The 21,181-nt window shown below is 44.5% G+C and overlaps 1 protein-coding gene across 1 annotated transcript in view; it reads right to left on the bottom strand.

Annotated features, from left to right (window-relative positions):
- The window catches only part of SLC24A3 (solute carrier family 24 member 3), a 658,328-nt gene that overhangs the window by 338,251 nt on the left and 298,896 nt on the right, over positions 1-21,181 (bottom strand). The gene's annotated exons all lie outside the window — the stretch shown is intronic.

The following is a 21,181-nucleotide window of genomic DNA, read 5'->3' as shown; positions in this document are numbered from 1 at the left end:
GCTATACTGCAAACAGTACACAAATTCATTGAGTTACTTAGCGTTATGTGCCACTAAACAGAGGAGATTACAAGTGACAGCAGCCTCATCAGACATGACATGTCTCAATTAATGGAGAAGATGAGTGGACTGGAAGTCACAGAAATGGAGTATAGATAAACCCCAGTTTATTCCTAAGGGTGCCATTACGTTACTGTCATGCCTATAATGATAGAACTACAGATTTAGAGAACAGATTAATAAGGAATGTTTTAAATATACTTTGGAAAAGTAGAAAAAAAGGCTCTAGTTGCAATTCCTGAAAATTGCCTCTTTGGTTGTCTCTGCATTGCCGTAAACACTTCCAGACATCAGGAGGACAAGCAAAGACAAAATGTTATAGCCACTGAAATGTCCCACATCTCCAGCAGCCCTGCCTCACATTCCCTGAAGACTTGGGAGAGAGCCCAGCAGCACACAAATGTTTGGCTGAAAAAGTAAGTAAAAAACTTTTCTTCCATAACTTCTTCAATAAGTAACTATTTTCAGCAGGAAACAGAGAATACTATTGTTTGCTTCAGTCTTATATCCTGCTCATTTATGAACCAACAAGTAAATGGAGTCAGCATCTGTCGGATCACCTCAGTCCACCTCCCGCTCCAACCTGTTCCCTACTCACTCCGTCTCCACTTAATATCCAATTGCTTCACGAAACCTGCAACCTCGAATGCAGTGGTTCCAAAACTTTCTTGAATCACGGCACCCTAGAGCAGGGGTGGATTGGGAACTTTAAGGCGCCCTGTAAAATTTTGTAGAAGTGGGCCAACATGGGCAGCACAAGAGGTGTAGCCATGGCAGCATCACTGGATGGCACAGTTACTGTACTGCAGAGATGGAATAACAGATTGAATGGGGACAATGCAGTGTACTGAGTGTGGTGGGCTTCGTGTCATGTGAGGGGCCCCACAGATATGTCGGCTTACCAGGAATCTTCCTGGTGAGCCCTATGGCCAATCTGTCTCTGCCCTAGAGTATCAGTTTTTACACGGCAAACCTCAGATAAAAAATGTTATTGATAAATTTGGAAACAAAATAAAATTAAGTAAATTGTGCCTATCCTTATGGTCAGTTATGTGGGTGTGTACAGTTGTGCTTCTGATTATCCACATCTTCTATGATTGTCAGCCACAAGCACTGGTTTTGCCTATCACTTTGACCATAATAATTTGATTTGGTCCTGGATCACCAACCCAAGGCACACCTCCAAGAGTCTCGCTGCACCCCAGGGTGCCTAGGCACACAGTTTAGGAACCACTACTCTAAAGTAATTTCCGTTGCTGCAATGCGAGCTGTCAGTTCCTGAGGAACACTCGCCCTGGCTCCCGCTGCACATGTCAGAGTAAGGAGACACATTAGTGATTATATAGATGAGCACAGAAGGAACGCTGGACATATTGTAGAATGAGACTGACATTTCAGGAAGTAAGGGTAAGGGCACAGGATAAGGGCACTATGTCAGTTTTCTGAGAATTTATACTAGCGGTTCCTCAAAGTCTATGGTCCACCTTGTGATGGTCAGCTTGTCAGGTTGGGCTTAATGTGTGTACATGTGTAGTGCCTTAGTTAGGAGATGATGACACAGCTGAATGCACTAAGCGTAGCAGTCTGATGTGGTTCCTTCGCATGGATGTGTAAGTAATGTGGTAACTGCAGTTTCGCTATAGCAGTGGGCAAGATACGAGCAGGCTCAATAAGTGGAGGTGGAACACCCTAAATACAATGACAATCATTTGCTGGTATTGTTCCAGCAAGGCAGAGTCAGAACTAGGAGTGAAGCTGAGCACAGGCGGATTCACTGTAGTATATACTGATCGCTGACTGGCTTCAGTAGAAAAGTAGACTGGATACTGATAAACTGTGGTGTAATGGAATGCGGTCATGTGACCGGTGCTCGGGATCCTAGCTGTCACCATGTCGACGCTGGGATCCCGAGCGATCAAAATGCCGGCAGACAGAATGCTGACTTGCAGGGACTACTGTATTCCCACTTGTGGGTGTCCACGACAAGGGGCTTTGTTGTGCTCGCCTTCCCCTGCCGGCATTCTGTTGCCAGGATTCCGGGGTCGGATTCAGATAGGACTCTATGGCATGCAGATAAAAGCTACATATTGGAGTAGTGACTTGTTGTACTGGCAGTGTGCAGACTGCTGCTAAGATCCTCTTATAGACTGAACAGGGAAGTCAGCCACGGCAGCCGGGAGCACAGAGGACAGAACTCTTGTAGCGTAAAGCCCGGTGTAGACCCACTGGCCGCTGTGTGAATACATTTCTTCAGTGAAATCTTATTTCTTTTTTTCCTTATTACTGTGGTGATACTGGCACTGGAGATTGTTAGCTAAAGGGTAATACTGCTTTTATATCGCACCTGGGAATTGTACACGGGTCCTTCCCGGGTGCAAACCTCATGAGACCCCTTTCAGACTGGCAACGCGACGCGGCAATATGCAGGGTTGGGTTGCCATTGGGGGCAAGGATGGAGGCGGCATTGGTGTCATCAGGGGCAGGTGCGGAGATGAGATAATCTCCACGCCACCTCCTTCATACTGTGAACAGGTCTTAGATCGCAACGACCTGGGTTACCCATTCACACCGCACCTGACCCAGTAATGACACGGGAATAACCCTGCTTTACCCCGGGTTAAAATACCAGGTCGGGCGACCCAGAAATTCAGGACTTACCCCTTTCACACCGCACATTGACCCGCGTCGATCTGGCAATATACCGGGTTATTTGTGTGGTGTGAATGGGGTATGAATGACCCAGGTGTCTGTACACGGAGTCTGTTGCCACAACACATCTCCTACATAAAAGACCACTGGACTTTTTGGGTCTACATAGAATTGAATATTGATCTTTAAAATACTGTATATTCAAGTTCTACAAAATGTAAGGGGAAAATGTAAAGTATACTGAGACGTACATCAGTGAAAACAATGGAGATAGTACTGGGAACACTGTCAGGAACACACCTTACTTAATAACTTGAATCTGTTCATGAAAATCAGGACATCTAAGAGCAATATGAGTACAGTACGTTGTCACTTACGCCTCAATGGTGATACTGTCATTATTAAGAAGTTTTTTTTCTGAAGCATTTAAGAGATACCGTAGTATTTTATTTTATTTTTTCAACTAAGGAATGCAATTTTGTGTATATTAAGAAATGTAATTGGGAGCAAGAGAAAGAAGAACTATAACTTTGCACAATTTTTTGGGGTAAAACCATGCAGCACTGCAGGTGGGGCAGATTTAACAGGTCCCACTAAGTGCCAGGTACAGATGGAGCCACACTCCCAGCGGGACTAGGCAATTCGGCGTCTAGCCCCGCTATGGGAGTGTACAGAGACGCTCCCATTGTAGTGAATGGGGCGCGTGCGCATCACGAACGCACACGCAGCCCAGGCGCTGCGATGGGTGTGCCTAGATGGGCACGCCCAGGCACAGACGGAGCCATGATTAGCGTGGCTCCCTCTGTAATATGGCGTTTTATGATAAGTAAGTACATGGTGATTTGGAATATCTTCAGAATGTTTATTAGACCTTATCACATATATTGGTTGTTGTTTTTTTTTTTTTTTTTCATTTTTCTTATTTGCAAACTTAGAATTAAAACCAATAACAGTAGTTTAATGCACCCCTGTCAGTCTTTGGTAACCAGATAAGAAAAAAATATTTATTGATGTTTTGATCCTTGTCTGGCACTAAAAACATTTTAAGGATGTTTTGTTTGCTGTTGACCCGTGCAAGTAAACCAGGGGAAAGAAAGCTGCAATTTTCTGCATGAATTCGCGAGAACACAGTGCTCTGCCCTGCTGTTCGTTACAATGTGCAGAGGTGGAATCCAGCCAGTCACAAGTGCTGACAGCCACATCCAACGTTTCAAAGTGGTTTGGGAAGACACATGAGATGACAGCTCCATCCATTCCAATTATTTTTGCACCCTATTGAGCTCAAGAGAGTGTGATGTGCAGAGATTCACAAGCAATTCTAGACATGGATTTCTGGAATAAGAAAAAAAAACTTCCATAGACACATTAATCATTCACTATTTGTTGAATGGGAAATGCACTCTTCCTAGAAATATTGAAAACCTGCCTTGAAGCACAAGCTACATCAATTACATCTAATACCGTGCATTAACTGAATATAGCAACCAGAGCCCAGGAAATAATACTGAGTACATATAATCGATCCATTGCTGCAAAAGAAGCTGTTTAGTTTCTCCAGAGCGTGTTTTTAGGTTACATTTGCTATACTGAATGACACTCATGTCAAACGCATGCCAACAACAAAATGGAATTATGGCAGAATGAGACATTAATGTATCTTTCACATCTCCAATGTCGGATCCCACCCAGGAATTAGAAACGGGTCCTTCCCGGGTGGGATCCGGCATTGGAGGTTAAGGGCTGGCTTCCCGACCCGGCAATTTACGGGGTTGGTTGCCATAGTGGTGGGGGGCGGAGTCGGCAGCGGGGGCAAAGGCAGCGCTGGGAGATGAACTCATCTCCGTGCTGCCTCTCCCTATGTAGTAAACGGGTCCCGGGTCACCTCGACTCGGGAACCCATTTACGCTGCCACTGACCCGGTATTCAACCTGGGAATGAATGTTCTTATAACCTGGGTTGCATTACCGGGTCAAGCGACCCAGGAATTCTCCAAGGCCTTTTCACACCGCACACTGACCTGTGTCGACCCAGCAATATGCCGGGTCGATACCGGGTTATTTTTGCAACGTGAAAAGGGTCTTACTGAAACTGTAAGGGTTACATGCGAGTGTTCTATGGACATTTATAGGTTGCAAGAGTTTACAAGGTTAAAGAGTGGAAGAGGTTAGGTGGTAAGACATTCAGGGACAGTGGCATAAATAGTATATATGTTTCCATTAGTGAATAAAAACACTTTTAAGTAATAAAAATAATCAAGTGTACAAGGTTTCTATTGTTTATTAGATCAAAATAGTAGCAAAAACAATAAATCAAACAAACTTGAATAAACTTGTTAAATATGCATATGTACAAACGGATCCGGTATGAAATCCTGGCAGACGGGATGCCGGCTGTCAGTATAGCGACAGCGGCATCCCATCTGCTGAGTGCTTTTGCCACGCTTCAAGTTCTATTCCCACTCTGTTGGTTGGTTGGACCCACCAACTGAGTGGGCGGGTGTCGGGATCCCGGCGTTCAGGATACCGACGCCGGAATCCCGACAGCCGGCATTTTAACGGCATCCCGTACATACGGTGGCTGACTCTTTCCACTACCTCTCTGGCATGGGCAGCAGCAGCCCCCCTGCCTGAAAAAGGTAGGAGCTGCCACTGAAGAGGACCACTTTTTGCCACTTCAGAGGGTGAGGAAGGAGAAAGGGGGGAAAAAAGAGAGTGGCTTGGGGGCACTGATGATACCTTCCATCTATAGCGAGCGGCAGCCCAATCAACAAGAGGTGGGGGCGGAGTCTCCCAGTTCCTGTCTGTGTGTGAGCCGGCATACCGACACCTTTTCTCCCTCTTGGGGGTCCCTGACCCCCCTGGAGGGAGAATAGATAGCGTGGCACACGTAGCACAGTGATCCCGCAAGGGGCTCATTTGCACTCGCTCAGCTGTCGGTATGCCGGCGGTCGGTATGCTGGCGGTCGGGATTCCGGCGCCAGTATGCTGTGCGCTGGACCCCCTACAGCCGGCATACCACACAAGGGCAGGTTTGCTACAGTAGATCTATTCTAAGGACCTGTGCAATCTTTTTTTTCTTGGCTTAAAATGTATTGCTTATTTCTGAAATTAAGAGTAATGTGCAGCTCTTTTGAATAACAGACAGCAAACACGAAGCTCTTGAGGAAAGTATTTAGAAGTTATTATTTATATAGCGCCACCAATTTCCACAGATCTGAACAGAGTATATATAATATATATCCTTGATAACAGAAATTGTAGGATACACTATACAAGTCAGTTAATGAAAGTCTTCAAAGTGGAAAACCTATTTATATATTTATCCTCCAAACCCCAATCATATGGTAGCTGGTACTGTGTGTTTGACATATTATATTACAAACGTTGATGAAATTAGTGGACTTATTAACAAGTTACCCTGGTTTCTAATCAAATATTTAATTACAATCCCTGTCCCACTGCTTCAGTGCTAATTATTATGCAGCTGTTTAAATGAAGGGAAAAAGAAAACCATTAAATCAAGTTTATGATTATGTATGTGTGCCTTGAGTGTACAACAGGAAGGCTCTCTACACAGTGATTTGATTTTGCATAAATGATTTAAAATGAACACTCTAAATACAAGTATTTCACTTGCAGTATGTGAAAAACAAATATGAATATTTATTGGTGGAAAAATTCTCCCTCCCCACTATTGACATAATGTGGTTATATCTTACCTGTCTCTATTGCCCAATTACAGAGAGATGAGCAATATAATTATATGAGATTCACCACCTACTGCTAGTTATTTTTAAAGCATGTTCATTTATTCTACGCTTCCCACATATTTTTATCTTTACTAGATAATTTTATGTCATATTGGTTCTTCCAAATGAAGGTTTACTGCAGAAATAGTAACAAATTATACATGACCATATAACATGACTATCTTCCAGTGGCTCTAATGTCAGTGCCAGCACCATATACCCACAGAACAACCTGTATAGCACAATCTAGATACTGGTTAGATAGGGACAGGAGCAGACTGGGATGCAAAAACAGTGTGGGAAGTTTAGGAAGCAGCCCTAGTGGGGGCGGGGTCTGTCGAGGGAGGCAGATTCTGACCTCATAGGGCCTGATTCTGAGTTGGACATAGTTGCGTCCTTCCTTGCTGCAGCTGTATCTGAGATTTTCTGCAAATTTTCCTACAAAGCCTTTCCCTTGTGTACATCCGTGTATCCAAACATGCAAGGAATGAGGTGCCCACTTTCAGTGTCTACAGACGCTGCTATCATGCTTTGTGAGTCTTTAGACACCACCGTGAGTCGCACCATTGAACTTTTACCAGTACTGAGCTACAGTAGGTGCAGATCATTCATCTGAGTATGGCCTCTAATGTGAGCGATTCAGCGTCTCTGTACTCATCCACTTTCAGCAACATGCCCATACTACGTTACAGCTGTGTCTGATTAGCCAACCCCCTGTAACTGCCTAGGAATGCTCAACACATTTATAATACACTACTTGGTGCGTGCATCTTAATCTGTACGAACACCATCAGGACGCATGTGCTGTGCAAGTCAGTACTGTGTGTCTCTGGGCTGGGGTGCAGGGCGGGTGATTTATGTCCCTTGGGCAGGGATACATGCATTATCCTGGCAGATGGGATGCCAGCTGTCAGTACACGATAGCTGCGCTTGCCACGCTTCAGGCCTGGTGGCGACAGGAACTATTCCCACTATATATATATATATATATGTATATATATATATAAAAACATCAGTGGAAAAAAACGCACTCATTTCCAGGTAATTAAATTAGGGTGCTGCAGTCTCATATTATAATATATAATCCTCCTGTGTAGAGCATACCTTCCAGCAGCCGTTCACATAAAGACCAGCACACCACATATAAATGTCAAAAAGTTTCTTTAAGAATTCATAAAGTGCAGAAAATGCTTCAAACAAAGTTTCATCCCGCAACAGTCATTGTGACGATTCCGATAGATATGGGTAAGCTTAAGACCATGAAACTTATCGTGTCAGCTTGCAGACATATCGTCCTTTCATATTAGGGCTTAATATGAAAGGACGATATGTCTGCAAGCTGACACGATAAGTTTCACAAACAAGCATTTGGCAAGCATATATAAGCGTACAATTTGTTGGTGGGCATGCGCCCAGTTGGTGTTTTCCCCACCACAATGAGCCCCTCAGTGACCACAATGAACTAGGCCACGTGATCATATTATGTTATGATTTTGCTGCAATGTCATAATGCAGATGAAAGTTGAGGTGTCAATGTCAATTTGGTACATTTTTGATACAATCCAGTACGTAATGCATAAATCCCATCATGGGCATGGTACATGCGATATCCGTGCAAACGTTTATGTTGCCCATCACTTATATCCAGTACTTTGGTCTCCAAAGCCCCACTATGAATCCAGCACTGATGTTTTAATTTAAAATATATATGCATTTAGGGCCTAATTCATGTTTTATGCAATGGCCGATTATTATGCAACGGAGCGATTATCGGCAGACTGTGCATGTGCTGTGATCGCAAAGCGCATGCGCCAAGGTGCCGCTGCAATCTCGCTCACAATGAGGATTTCATGGAAAATTGATTGACAGCAAGTGACCATTTGGAGGTGTTAACAGGGTTTACAGGGAGTGGTTGGGAAAACGCAGACGTGTCATGGCTGTTTTCGGGGCATGTATCTACTGATGGCTGTAAGCTCATACGTGGAAAAGCATGACGTCTGAGTCGCTACTGCTGTGTCCAGTCTGCATAGCCAAAGATCAACCCTTAGCCCCAATGCTCCTCATTTCTGCATACAGGTTGCGAGTGTGTACCCAACTGCAAATGAGCTAGCGATGACTCTGGTGGGCGTCTCTTTTTATTTCGGGGCTTCAGCTGCAGTTCCGTAGCCTAGAAAATTGTAATTGCAATTGCGTACAAATATGAATTAAGCGCTTATTCTGTAGATTTATACAATAGAAAACCAACAAGACTGCTGTTTCTAATACTCTCTAAAAGTCTCAAGCTCTCATAGCTTAATCAACATTCCTTTTGAATGAGACGGTGCTCATGTGTTTACCATGTCACACATGTTCCCTGTCTACTTCATCTGGCCTTGCTATTTGTTCAGCACCTCAGTGTAGCATAAAGTTTGCTGTCCTTAAATTCTGTTTCTCTGTGTTCTGATCCTGTAATGGGGAGGAATTCAGACCTCATCGTACGATCAGTCACACTGACATGCGGGGGGACGCCCAGCGCAGGGCTAGCTCACCCCGCATGTCAGTCCGCACAGCGGCGATGCTTTTGTACTTCAGGAGTAGCTCCCAGCCAGCGCAGCTTCTGCGCGCTGGCAGGTAGCTACTGGTCGCTGCCACCACGGCCCGCCCCCCCCCCCCAACGGTGTGGGCACGCCTGCGTTGCCTGGATCGCGCCCCCCTAAATGGTGGATTAACGACGCTGGCCCGCCCCCTCCCGCCCAGCGACCGCCTCTGCCTGTCAATCAGACAGAGGCGATCGCTGGGCTACGACAGCCGACGGCTGTCTGGCATGCGCCAGCGCACTGCGTACCTCAGACCTGATCGCTGCTTTGCGAAAACCCACAGCACCGATCAGGTCTGAATCAGCCCCTGGGTCTGACCAGTGACTGCACGCTGGCTTCTGAGTGGCCTCAACTCATACCAGGGTACTGAAATTATGGAATCATGAATTCAACGTATTATTTTGGCATCAATGTAAAAAAAAAAAAAAACTAGAACAAGTCAGATGACAGTTTTATATATATAATTACTGCTGGGCAGAATTTATATTAACAGTTAGACATTGCTCGCTGCATCAAAATTTCTACAGCTGTGATGATCAGTACAGGCCTCCTAGATCGAGCCTCTAAACCAGAGTTTCCCATACTTAGTACTCAAGACACCCCAACGGTCCAAGTTTCAAGTATATCTATGCTTAATGACTTAATTAGTACCTCACTTAATTTGATTTAACCATCTGTACTGAGCCATGGATATAGACCTGGACCGTTAGGGTGCCCTGAGGGCCGTGTTTGGGAACCTCTGCTTTAGACTAATCATGGTCATTGCCTTTATTAGCGCCTTTTCCCATAGAACTGAACAGGTTCACTGGTACACAGTAACCATCAGGTCTATAAGAGACACTAAGGGGGCGATTCAGTAGTTTTGCCGGCGGTGCTAATTAAATTGTTGTTCCATCTGGGAATACCAACATTTCTGTTTGCAGCCTCTTGATTTGAAGAGCAGAAATGTGCAAAATGTATCCCATTTGGATGCCCAAATGGCAAATTTCACGTTGCGGTTAGTACTGTGACCCTCATTCATCATACAGTAGATCACATTTGTAAAGCTGCTTGCAGGCAGCTGTGAAAATGCAGTAAAAGGTGTTAAACACAACCTTGCTGCATTTGCGATCCCATCGACGCAACTGCGTCACAGCTTGGGATCAACATTGCAACCGCTGTTCCTCGCAGACTGCCAGCTGACTGAGCCTCAGCTTACTCAGACTGGCCGTCGCAATGCGCCTTGTGAGGCCAAGTAATCTGCATCCGCCCCAGCCCCCGAACGCCCCTGCGTGACAATCAGGCAAAGACTGTTGTTAAATTGCGAGCCACACGCAGGACCCGCTCTGCACATGCACAAAACGAGACCAACAAGTATATTTAATGGGCACCCAGAACAACTGAATTTCTCTGTCGGGCACTGTGCTCTGTCGGGCAGTGATTAATAATTGCGGCTATTAAAACAATTGAATTTCTCCCTAAGATAGCACCCAATAAAATATACTTAAATGACATCACTGCCCATCGCACCAATACCAATCGCATATGTACTAACATGTGCGATTGGTATTGCAAAGGACAAATCTTCCGATATTCATTCATTCGCGATCTCCGGCGGGTCCCTGACTTCCGGGTTTCGGCCTCTGAGTCATTCTGCGCATGCACACAGTGACATGGCCAGCCACGGGGCATGCTGGGAGGAATCCGATCAATACCTCACATCAGCGCTGCCGAGAGAAGCCCATAGGCTTCTAAGGCGTTCCCCTCCGCTGCGCTGTCCCGGCGGCCGAGGGTTAGTGCATTTTCCATTTAGTACATCCCGCCCACTAAGAGCTGTGCACACAATGGAAATAATTAGTACTAAGCAGGCATGGCAATGTCAAGTCCATAGGTGCAGGTAAGGATAGGTGTCTAGCAAATGGCAGACGGCACACAACAGAAAAAGTTCCAGTCTCGGTTATAGAGGTTAGTGCAGACACAAACAAGTGAATATTCAGCTCCAGAGGGAGGATAAGGCAATCAGACTCCACCTAACAATTATCTTGCTGCTTTTAGCTAGAATCCGATTGGTTCTGTGGGAACATCTCCACTTCTAAAAAAACTCACACCTTAGTAAACATACCCCATACTGTCCATCTTAGCCGGCTCTTTCTCTGACCATTGCAAATTTTGTTTTGCTATGACAACTGTGCATGGTTTGGTTTAGTTTATGTGTGTTGAAACGAAAGTATGGTACAGTTAGAGTTGGACATAAGTCAGTTGTTCCTATTTACTGACGTTTTCTTGTTTAATAGATGTAAAGTTCCCTTGATGTTTAATGGCTGCACAAGGAGGGTGATTCCGAGTTGTTCGCTCGCTAGCTGCTTTTAGCAGCATTGCACACGCTAAGCCGCTGCCCTCTGGGAGTGTATCTTAGCTTAGCAGAATTGCGAACGAAAGATTAGCAGAATTGCGAATAGAAATTTCTTAGCAGTTTCTGAGTAGCTCCAGACTTACTCAGCCATTGCGACCAGCTCAGTCCTTTTCGTTCCTGGTTTGACGTCACAAACACACCCAGCGTTTGCCCAACCACTCCCCCGTTTCTCCAGCCACTCCTGCGTTTTGCAACTCGAACGCCTGCGTTTTTCTGCACACTCCCATAAAACGGCCAGTTTCCGCTAGAAACACCCACTTCCTGTCAATCACACTACGATCAGCACAGCGATGAAAAAGCTTTGTTATGCCGTGAGTAAAATACCTAACTTTTGTGTTAAATAACTAAGCGCATGCGCTCTGCGAACCTTGAGCATGCGCAGTAAGCGACTAATCGCAGTATAGCGAAAATCGGCAACGAGCGAACAACTCGGAATGACCCCCAAGAGGTCTATTTACTAAGCCTTTGGTTGAGATAAAGTGGACGGAGATAAGGGGGGTAATTCCGAGTTGATCGCAGCAGCAAATTTGTTAGCAGTTGGACAAAACCATTTGCACTGCAGGTGTGGCAGATATAACATTTGCAGAGAGAGTTAGATTTGGGTGGGTGTGTTCAAACTGAAATCTAAATTGCAGTGTAATAATAAAGCAGCCAGTATTTACCCTGCACAGAAACAAAATAACCCACCCAAATCTAACTCTCTCTGCAAATGTTATATCTGCCCCCCCCTGCAATGCACATGGTTTTGCCCAACTGCTAACAAATTTGATGCTGCGCTCAACTCGGAATTACCCCCAAGGTACCAGCCAACCAGCTCCTGTCATTTTTAAACCTAGTCTGTAACATGGCAGTTAGGAGCGGATTGGCTGGTACTTTGGCCCTCATTCCGAGTTGATCGCTCGCTAGCTACTTTTTGCAGCCGTGCAAACGCATAGTCGCCGCCCACGGGGGACTGTTTTTTCGCTTTGCAAGTGTGCGATCAACGGTCAGTTGACACCCATAAACGCCCTCTTCCTGTCAATCTCCTTGCGATCAGCTGTGCGAATGGAATCGTCGCTAGAAGCATTGCACAGCAACAATGTTGTTTGTACCCGTACGACGCACGTGCGCATTGCGGTGCATACGCATGCACAGTTTTGCCTTTTTTTACCTGATCGCTGCGCTGCGAAAATTGTCAGTGAGCGATTAACTCGGAATGACCGCCTTTATCTCCATACATCTCCATCCAAGGCTTAGTGAATACGTAGACCCCTATAGTGACGTGTAGCAGCTATGGAACCTCGGCTTGTCAACTTAATAAAGAAATAAAACTGACTACTTTTGATTCCATTGGATATCTATAAGCTGCTTAATATTTCATTATAAGAGCTAAGCAAAAAAGATCCTACACAATATAAGATAAATTGAATAGTAACACAACAAAGTTTTTTGTTTTTCTTTCAAATGAATTCAGATTGACAAACAGTTTAACATTTGAAATGTGGCTCTTCTCTATGTGGCTGACAGCTCAGTCAGCATACAGCGGCCCCATCCCTTCCATACTGATGATCACACCCAGTGCCGTTTTTACCGGTGGGCGAGACGTGCAACTGCACGGGGCGCCAGCCGCAGCACTTTTCTCCTGGCACTACTGCTGTCACTGCTCCCACTCCTCCCAGTCAATAATACTCCACTCTGGGGTGGAGTTTCACGAAATGACGCATTAGCGTCATGACGTCACAAAGCAATGCGTCATTTCATGAAACTCCACCCCCAGAGCAAAGTACTATAATGGTAGCCTCTATGACAGGGAAGAGAGGGAGGAGGGGGAGCGAGCGGCTGGGCAGGGGAGCTGGCTTGCTGGCTGCTGGGGCTGGCTGTACACAACCCTGACGAGCATTACCCCAGGCAACTACCATTACACACTCCTGGCAACTACATAAACCCTGACAACGAGTATTACCCCTGGTAACGAGCATGACACCCATCCCAGAGCATGAAACCCCTGGCAACGCACATGGATCCCAGAGCATGAAACCCATGGCAATGAGCATGACACCCAGCACCTGAAACCCCTGGCAACGAGCATGACACCTAGCGCATGAAACCCTTGGCAACAAGCATGACACCTATCGCATGAAACCCCTGGCAACGAGTATGACACCCAGTGCATAAAACCCCTGGCAACGAGCGTGACACCCAGCACATGAAACTCTTGGCAACAAGCAGGTAATTTAAAAGTAATTAGAGGCTTTACTGTAGGGCATAATGTATCAAGCATTGCGGTGTGTGGCATAATATGGTGCAGGGGGCATAATATGGTGTAAGTGGCATTACTGTATGGGGCTTAAAGTGGTGGAATTATTTTTTTTCCCTGTGGTGGCCGAGGTCTGTTGGTGCATGGTCAAAAACTGGTGTGTAAGGTCGTATTTTTCTGTGAGGCCATGCCCATTTTAACAAGACCACGTCCATTTTAGCGAGGCCACGCCCCCTAGTCAGGAGCACGCGTGCAGATATCTGTTTTATATATCTTGGGGGGGGGGGGAGGGCAGGCGGGGCATTTTTTTATGTCAATGGGGGGGCACATTTTTAAATCTCGCACTGGGAGCCAAATTGTCTAGAAACAGCCTTGATCACACCCCGGTCAGACACAACAGAACTGTCACTTATCACTATACGTAGTGGATATGTCCTCAGACACGTCCTTAGGAAATGTTTAATGTGGATAATAGGTAAGAGTTCTGTTTGAGAGAGATAGACACAATTTCAACAGATTAATGCTTGCTTCAGCAAGGAAAACGAGTAGTCTCCGCCTGATGGATTGATCCTGGGACTTATTGTAGCATAAACAGTTATAACAGGCACCCTTTACTGTGCCAGCCAGCATCGCTGCCTCTACACTGAACGGAAGGGGGGAAAGAAGACTCTGGGGCATTCTAAAATATCAAAATGTAAAACTACATTTTTATTATAGTATTTAGCACTAATATCACTTAGTAGAAATATATTATACCACTTTCAGACAGAAAAATCTCAAATTCCCAGGTTATTCCTGCATTTTTCAAACTGGGTTGGACGCGGGTTAAAGCTGATAACCCCCTTTCACACAGCTCATTTAACCCGGATAAGGATACTTACCTGTCCCCTGTCAGGATTTAGATGGCCGGGATGCCGGCGTTGGTATTCTGAATGGAATTCTGAATATCATTGAATATCATATGTATTCCATTGAAAATAGATAGTAAGCTCCACTGCTGTTGTGACTGCTGTGAATGTTCTAAATATTCTCTGTACTTTGCGTAAGATTATGTGTGTCTATAGAAAGTACCCTAGAGCACACATATTCACCAGCACCATATACAGAATATTTACAACTTCCAATTCAACATGCATTTACCACGTTTTGGAAGGAGCCGTTTCCACTGATAAAAATCCCAGATTGCTTGCACCCGGGAGCCTGACACGGGAGCTCCCAGTGTGCGACCCGCCTCAGACGCCCCGCTGCAGCTGTAAGCAACCCGGCATATTGCCAGGTTGGTGACATTAGCGGTGACGGTGCTTGGAGATCACATGATCTCCAAGCGCCGCCCGTCAACACACAGTGAATGGGAAACGAGTCACATCGACCCGGTTCAAGTTCACACTGCACAGCTAGCCGTGTTGGAATACCGGGTCGCTCTACCCGGTATTTCAACCCTGGCACCTTTCAGACTGCACATGAACACGAGTTATGTGTGTTCATATGCCAATAACCCGTGTTCATAGCTGGCGGTTGGAAAAAGGTATTATGCACTTGTATAGGGGTGGTCTTCAGTTTTCCGGCTGTCGGGATCCTGGCGCACAGTATACCGGCACCAGAAACCAGACACCCGGCATACCGACACCTTCTCTCCCTCTTGGGGGTCCACGCCCCCCCTGGAGGGAGAATAGATGCCCGCAGCGTGGTGAGCACAGCGAGCCCGCAAGGGGCTCATTTGCGCTCGTCCAGCTGTCGGTATGCTGGTGGTCGGGATTCCGGCGCTGGTATGCTGCCCGCTGGGAGCCCGGCCGCGGGCATACCCTACTACACCCCTTGTATAGAAACTCTCATTCCTAAACCATAGTGTCTCTGCATACTACAAGTTGTTTTACATTTTGTCATTTTAGAATGCCCCAAACAAAGAATCTTCTTTCCCCCTTCCATTCATATTCGTCTCATGACTCTAGGGTCCACCACCGGGATCTTTCTATGAGCCGCTTATGATAACAGGAAGTGGTTTTTAGAGTGCTACACCTTATTGATGCCCAAAATTTGTTTTAATGTGTCTTACCCTTATAGATATGTAACAGGTGAAAAGGAAAATGTTGATAAAATATAATGACTTTATTGTTACAGCGAGTCACAATGCTCTTCAATCCAACATAAAATGTGGGTAATGGGGGAGGAGATGGTAGAATGTATCTTCCTGTGGTGGTAATAATTAAGGTTGGCTGCAATGTAAGTTATGTAAGTTCCCCTAGATGGCTGCTATGCAGTTTAACTGTCACAACTGGTCGACATAGGCTGCATAGTAGTCATCTGGAGGAAACGTACATGACAGCCGTTAGGACTGATACCAAGTATTTATGGAAGTTACTCCTTAAAAGAGTTACCTACACCCTAATTACCTACATTGCAGCCAACCTTACTTGATACCACCACAGGATGGTACATTCTACCATCCTCACCCCTACTGAATTACCCACATCAGAGCTTAAATTGGTCCTGGAGAGGTGGTGGAACTCATGTACCCTGCCACTTAACCCCCCCTTCCCCCATCCTCACATTAAGCGGAGCCAGGGCCAGTGCTAGTGTTTTCGGCACCCCCCTGCAAATTATAAATTAGTGCCATGCTTCCCATACTTTATAAAGGGACATTGATCTCATAAAGAAGCAGCATGGTCACATAATAGTACCCCCAATTCGAATTGCACAACACAGTAGCACAATCTAAATCACATTACACCGCATGTAGGGGGTAATTCTGAGTTGATCGCAGCAGGAACTTTGTTAGCAGTTGGGCAAAACCATGTGCACTGCAGGGGAGGCAGATATAACATGTGCAGAGAGAATTAGATTCGGGTGTGGTGTGTTCAATCTGCAATCTAAATTGCAGTGTAAAAATAAAGCAGCCAGTATTTACCCTGCACAGAAACAAAATAACCCACCCAAATCTAACTCTCTGCGCATGTTATATCTGCCTCCCCTGCAGTGCACATGGTTTTGCCCAACTGCTAAAAAAATTCCTGCTGCAATCAACTCAGAATTACCCCCGTAGTGCCCTGATTCATATTACACCACATAGTAATGCCCCTTATTCAGGTTACATCACTCAGTAGTGCCCTTTATTCACATTGTACTACACAATGGTACCATCTATACATGTTATGCCACAAAGTAGTGCCCCTTATATACAGTGCCAACAGTAGTGCCCCTTATACACAATTCCAACAGTAGTAGTGCCCCTTACACATAATGCCCACAGTTGTAGTGACCCTTACACAAAATGCCCACAGAAGTAGTGCCCCTATACACATAATGTCCACAGAAGTGCTGCTTATACACAAAATGCCCACAGTAGTAGTGCCGCTTATATACAGAATGCCCACAGTAGTAGTGCCCCTTACACACAATACCCACAATAGTAGTGCCCTTACACATAATGACCACAGTAGGGCCATTTATACACATACAGTGATGCCCACAGTAGTGCCCCTTATACACATCTCTGCATCTGTCACTCCAGCAGCTCCCCATCTGTGTCCCTCCAGCAGCTCCATGACCTGTATCCCTCCAGCAGCTTCCCCATCCCTGTTGTCCCTCCAGCTCCCTCTCATCTTGTCTTCAAGATGCACAGAGCCTGCTTCTCTACATGGTCTTCTTCACTTTAGCAGCGGTGATGGCATAACATCACATACGCCGTGCTGGAAAAGGAAGCCACTGGGACCTGAAGAGGGGATAAATGCTGTCCAACAGACACCGCATGCGAGTACCAGGAGGGGTGGGCTGTAAATGGAGGAGGACCATGGAGCCACCAGGACCCGAGGAAGGGGGAGGTGGCTGCAGCTCATCAGAAACACTAGCGCCGCCTGCATCATCTATTGACAGGTGATGGGGCAGGTTTTTCTGTTGGAATCACTGTGCAGGGAAATGGAGGTGGTGGAACTAGTTTCCCCTACCATTACAGGTGGTGGAACTCTGTTCCACCTCGTTCCCCCTCACTTTAACCCCTGACCCACATTTCAAATTGGTTTGAAGAGCATTGTGACTTGTTGTACCAATAAAGTCATTATATTTTAACCACATCCTTCTTTGCAACTGTTACATATCTATAAGGGTAAAACACATTAATCCAAATTTTGGGCAGCAAATAAGGTGTTGCGCAGTAACAAAACCTCCTATTTTCGGAACTGTACAGGAGATTGGACACCTCCAGTTTAGAGCTGCTCCTAAATTAGAGGTAATACACCCCTGAGAGCAAATTCACCCCTTAACATGCTCATACCATATGGAGTTGCTTATAACCACTCTCTTGGGATCTCCCAATTATCTAATACAGTCAGAAATAAGTAAACTCTATACATATACCGGTTCTACATATTTACAGGTTCATATCTGTGCATCAACCTACTCCTAACAAATCCTCTACACTGTTGTAAGGGGACTACTAACAAAGAGGAGGCAGCTATACAAAGAACCTGTGAATAGGCTTGCCATAATATCCCTTTAATTGGGCACATCGATGATTCACACAGGTCCTGTGGCTTGCAAAAATCAAGACTGCATCTCAACTAGTTTTAATCAGCCACAGAACCTGTATAAATCATAGGTGTCACAGATTAAAGGGATATTATGGCAAGCCTATACACAAAAAGCATAGGTCCCCAAATAACAGCTGCAAGAAACAAGTGCTGCGCACACTTTCTAAGCTGTTGTTGGCAATACCGTAAGCTGGTTGTTATTATTTTATTACAGACTTCGCTTTATCATTTAATGTCCTAGATACAATCTATTGCTCCTGTCTGCTCTATATTATTGACCTTTTCACTGTCAATCTGTATAACTTTTGGAACAAAATGAAGGCAGTTGAAAAACACCATTGAAGTTGCAAAGGATGACAAACATGCCTTTACCATTCGGAATGTTCTGAAATGTTTATTGCATTACGTTGCAGTACGATACATCATTCTATTATATCAATATGTAACAAAAATACCAATGAATACAATATAGGTATTTCATTTATTAAAAGAAAAAGTTTTATTTAAGGCAAAGATGTGTGATTTAAGATGCTAATGAGAGTGCAAATACAAGTAATATAGCAAACAAGACACGTACTGTAAGGTAGCATTGTAAGGGTCAGTATAAAGTGTATTTTACATTTAAGTTTAGTGATGTGTTTTTATTTACTTTTACTTTTTTAGCTTTTGTTCTAGCTGAAAATAAAATAAGAAGGTTCCGATAGTAATAAGATGCGTGGAGGAAGGACAGTGCATCCCGTGCAGCTCCAGTTTTCATAGCAAACTTGGATAAGAGCTGGCGATAGCACTCTAAAAGCTGGGGACCTCTACTGACCATACAGGGGCTGATTCTGTGTTGGAACAAAGTAAAAAAAAAGGGGGGTACAAATACATTAATTCTTTTCAAGCAGTGTAAATACTGTCTGCTTTTGCATGTAGCCCGCAAATGCTGGGCAGCTTTATTTTTACACTGCAATTTAGATTTGGCCTTTGGACCCGCCCCTCTCATATCTTAATCTCTCTTCACATGTTGTTCTTTACCCCACCTGCAGTGCAGCACGGTTTTACCAATGTTCAACTCATAATCAGCTCCACAAGGTGTAGAAGGGCATTTGCTCTTCTCTTTTGAGAACGTATCAAGGTCCTTGGGCAACCAGACAACCTATGCTATACATAGGTGTCCACATACACCTATCCTCAACTTGCGCCAAATAGCCTTGCTTATTGTTCCAAGAACTTTGTTATTTAGCCACACCAAAACACAGATCTTAAGTACCTAGGGCAACACTAAAAGTGGATTGGCTGCACATTAGAATGATGTGCAAACAATAAGATGGTCATTCCTATGTAACTTAAACTCAGAACCGTATCGAGCATACACACAGCGCAATCCTTTTAGCGACAAAACGATGACGTATTGTTGGATTGTATACGATATATCGTTGCTCTTGTGCACACTATACAACCATCTTTAAGATCTCCTTGAGGCTTTGAGGTGACGTTTTCAGAGGCCAGATTGGGGCGTATATTGGACATCCGGTTGTGCGTACACACTACACTTGGGGGTAATTCTGAGTTGATCGCAGCAGGAATTTTGTTAGCAGTTGGGCAAAACCATGTGCACTGCAGGGGGGGGGGAAGATATAACATGTGCAGAAAGAGTTAGATTTGGGTGGGTTATTTTGTTTCTGTGTAGGGTAAATACTGGCTGTTTTATTTTTACACTGCAATTTAGATTTCAGTTTGAACACACCCCACCCAAATCTAACTCTCTCTGCACTTGTTAAATCTGCCTCCCCTGCAGTGCACATGGTTTTGCCCAACTGCTAACAAAGTTCCTGCTGCGATCAACTTGGAATTACCCCCATTGTGCTCAACATCGTTCAATACATCTTCCCATGTGATATGCAGTACAGACTATAAAAAGATGCGATGAACGACGCACATGGACACGCAATAGAGTGTACACACTATGCTATGTGGACAATATGTCGTTGCAGTTTGCCACAAAATGACATACTGTATCAGCCAATATATTGTCTAATGTTGTCTAATGTGTATACAGCCTAAGACGCTTAATTGAGGTTAAAGTAGCACAATGAAGAAAAAAGTAGCAATGTTGATGAAAAAGCCCACAATCCAGGTTAAACAGGAAAAAGACTTATCTGCGAATTTATACCAAATCCTTTGCGACCAAAGCACTAATCCTAAGTACTCATACACAATTTGCAATCTAAAATGCAAGATTAAGGAAAAAGTAACACAATGAAGGAAAAATAGCAAAATTGAGAAAAAAGTAGCAAAGTTCAGAAAAAAGTCTGCTGCATGGGAATCACGCCAGGCGTCTCGCACAATATGGAGCAAGAAGGATAAGTGTCTGAGGACATATCTGTACCCCATGTAATTCTGCCACTGTGTATGAGCATATCATAGGGAGTAATATAGAGTAAATGCACTCACTCAAATCATTTATTCAATGTATAGTGTAGCTACCGGAACGACATGTTCTAGACGCTGATGCTGGCAATAAGATCCCTGTTTGAGGGCTGCAGTCAGTCTATGTGCTACAGGAAAAAAATATAAACTTTGTTAAAATTCTGCAGCTACACAGTTAGGCTTTGGGAACTTGGGAATGCAGAACTTCAGTCAGAAAATGCATCATCATCATCATCATCATCATCATCATAATAAAAACCCTGTTCATTTCTATTTCAATATCCAGGATGAATGTACAGCTATATCTCCTTTATGTGATACATTTTGCATAGCAAGGGTTGGAAAAAAACTGCTTAAAAAACCCCCAAAACATGCTTTTTTTTTGTTTAAAGCTATTTTTTGTGCATTAATGTTTTACTGGAAAAAAATGGAATCGTGTATTAGAAACCTATGCTATCTAACATTAATAATGTTATTAGACTTTGATTTGATTTATTTTACATATTTCATTTTAATCAGCAGAAGCTGTTTGTGCGTCATAGCCACATACTGTAGTAATACAAATAAGATGCATTTTCATAA

This window comes from Pseudophryne corroboree, chromosome 4 (genome assembly GCF_028390025.1).
Source record: "Pseudophryne corroboree isolate aPseCor3 chromosome 4, aPseCor3.hap2, whole genome shotgun sequence".
Taxonomy (NCBI): Eukaryota; Metazoa; Chordata; class Amphibia; order Anura; family Myobatrachidae; genus Pseudophryne; species Pseudophryne corroboree.
Note: the sequence above shows the minus strand (reverse complement) of the source record. Positions and strands in the feature narration are given on the sequence as shown.